We start from the raw sequence: 3464 nt of genomic DNA on the forward strand, positions 1-3464 counted from the left end.
CATTATGTTGAGAACTGTTTTTAAGTGTTAAAAATTTTTTAATTAGATATGTATTTGACAGTTTTTCCCTAGTGCAATATTTCAAAATATAATATGCTTGGTTGCATAAGAAATTTCTGCCAAATAAAAGAAAAAATTGATTTATTAGTAGCAATGTCTTTATTTAAACTAACAAAAGCACCACGCCACTGCATTTTAAATTAGGCTGGAAGTGGGGCAGCGTTTGCACCTTGTGTATCAGAATAAAACGTTACTAAATTTACTAAACTTTGCAAGCAATTGAATCTTAGTAAAATAAAATTCTTCTAAAAAGTTACTGAAGGCTTCCCATGATCCCTCTGTATATGCAAATAAGCCGAAAGGAAATGCTCTTTAAAAATATTATTTTAAATTTAATAAAAAGGAGAAATATTAATATTTTGAAATATCTTCCACTAATATTTATAGGATAATCTAATGATTTGCTGTTAAAATACCAAATCTGAAAATAAGTACAGTCACCATAAATGTTTAATGACTTTGACTTGAAATACATGGCCTTGTGGCACTATCAGTCAACATCCAAGAAGTAACCCTGCAGGTTATTTTGTGTAAAAGAGAAAGATTTTTCTTTTTTAAGTTGAAGTTCTGCAAGTGTAATCCAGCAGGAAGAAGACAAACCAGACAACCAACATCCCAGAGACCACCTGGGGCACGGTGAAGTGAAGTATGGTAACAATTAATTCAGGTAAAAACTATAGGTTTCATACTAGTCTTAGAAGGCACATTTTTCCTTTACCTGGCAAGGACAGCACAGCTATCCCAAAGTCAGAAGGCTCCAGTTAGCGTGGCAACTCAGTGTTCTGGAGACCCAAAACTGTAATTTTGATAGCATGCTGTCTCTGCTTCTGTAAATTGTGTTTGTTTGTTTTTTGCCAACTAGGTTCCTCATTCCAAACCTTGAAACAGCCAGTTTAAAATTAAGTTGTCATGACCTAGAGCAAAGAATATTCTTTCATGGTATTATTCTACAAGTTTTATTCATAATTTTTGATGCTTTACAACAGTATATTGTGCATTTATCCCAAACAAACTTACAAATTAATTCTTTGAATGTTTTAAGGACAAGAAGGGATTTATTCCCTCCTGGGAAGGCACTTAAACATTCTGTATTGACCTCTCTTGACCTTTTTTTGCCAAGAGGATTCCAATTATCTACAGCTGTTATCTGAGCTCTCCGTTCAAGCTGAGATCATGAAAAGCTGGTACCATGGATCTGTCTCTGGCCCAATGGCATAAGCTGGGCCCTCTCTGGAGAAGAAACCTGGGTTCCCTATGATCAATGCCGGGGCCCCACCATCAGGTGAGGGGATCCAAAGGCAGTTGCTGGGCATGGAGGCCAGAGGGACATAGGCTACCAAGGAGACAGAACTGAACCTCACATCACCCTACTTGGCCCGGAGATGACTGGTAGTCAACGACGGGTAAGACTCCACAGGGTGGGGTGACCTAAGACAGGCACAGCCGGGGGCCAGTAGGAGAGAACTTGGGGTTCAACAGAGGTGGGGCACAGATCCTCACCCCCCCCAGTGGTGCAGGGGCTTGAACACTCGCCCCTTCTGAGGAAGGTCTCCTGTCCCCATGGCTGCTTCTTGCTTCCCATGCCCAGCCCAGATCAGGAACCAAATAACAGAAAAGACTTGGCCCAGCTGAAAATGGTACCCAGAAAAACGGAGGCTTAGTTTAACAGATTCTAAATTTAAATCTAGCCTAACAACAGAGTGCTTGGGCCTCCTCAAGGATGGAAAGTGATCCTTTCAATTAATATTTACAGTGTAAATTAAAATTATTATTAGAATATTAAATTTGACAGTAAAATAGTTGTCAAGTTTTCAAATTAATTAAATTTGGCTAACTTGAAATAAATAATTATTCAAATAGTATTAACCAAAATTTTCATTTCATGGTAAAATTGCTTAACATGCAATAAACCTAAAGCAGTCATATTTTTATGCAAAAAGTTAACATTTAAAGTAATCTATACTGCATTAAAAATTTTACAAAAGCCTCCTAATAATTAAATAAAAAAGGGGGTATAGTGGAAGAATACCATGTAATGAATAATATCCTGTAACTAATTACATCTAGAAAACAAATTTTTTTTCATTTGTAATGCTAACAGCAAGACACCCATGAAAAACATATGTGGTATCAAAATAAGCCAAAGGAAAATCATTTGGGCTAATATAAAAAGGATCCCCCAAGAAAAATTTCCTTTATTAACCTTTGGTCGAGAATATGTTTGTATACTTTCAGAGAACAGCTCCAAGACCATGTGGATTTCTGCAGCAAGGAATCCAGAGAGAAACTGACCAAATTGCTCCAGCCACAAAGACAGGAGAGACAGTTCAGAGATGGAGATGGTGAAGATGCCTTGCCATGCTAGCAGTCAGCAGCTGTGCAGGACCAAACCAGAGAGGACCGGACCTGCATTTGTCCACCACCCAGAACCAGCATTACATTGCTGGCATGTACACATGAACTGTCGGACATTGAAACTTGGACTCAGAACTGTTGGACATTGAAATTGGGACTTGTTCTTATATGTTTATTTCTGGTCTGCAGATACCAGCCATCTTAAGGAAAAAATAAGGGGGAGATGTGGGAAACTGTTTATTGCCTTCACTATCTGATAAGCATAGACAGAGAAGCCCTAGCAAAGGTAGGAGTTAGGCGCCACCTCTGTTTGTCCAGACAGTGGTAGCTGAAACTACTCTCCCATTTATTATTATGTAAATCCTTGCTGATGGGCTAGTCTGCCTGTTAATGGGGTCGCCTGCCTAAGGGCTATGCTATGAATGCATCCCAGATCAATAAAAGCTTGGTGAGGCCTTAGTACAGGAGGAAGTCCTTCCCCTTGAGTTGGACTTACTCGCCTGGTCCCCCAATATTTCCAAATTAAAAAAATAATAATAAAAAATAAAAAAATAAAAAATAAAAATGTGAACAATAAAATAGCAATAAATACATATCTATCAATAATTGAATCTAAAAATAAATGAACAAGAAATCTAATGAACAAAAACAATGAATAAAATAACATCAGTGGCATGGAAACATGGAACAGACATGAATCTCAGAGGGAAGTGGGGAGGGGGTGGGAAGAGATTAACCAAAGATCTTATATGCATTACCTATGGACACAGACAATAGGGTAGTGAAGGCCTGAGACAGGGCTGGAACTGGGTGGAGGGGTCTATGGAGGGGAGGGACATCTGTAATACTCTCAACAATAAAGATTTTTTTTTAAAAAAGATATACCAAGTTTGGGAAGGATGTGGAACAATGTAATGTATCTCTCAAATACTGCTAGTGGCAGTGTAATTGATACAACCACTTTGGAAACAATTAGGCAATTTTTCTAAATTCATTTACACTTACCATGTACTCAACAATTCCCTTCCTAGGTATTTACCCAAGAGAAA

Source organism: Myotis lucifugus, unplaced genomic scaffold (genome assembly GCF_000147115.1).
Source record: "Myotis lucifugus unplaced genomic scaffold, Myoluc2.0 scaffold_4, whole genome shotgun sequence".
Taxonomy (NCBI): Eukaryota; Metazoa; Chordata; class Mammalia; order Chiroptera; family Vespertilionidae; genus Myotis; species Myotis lucifugus.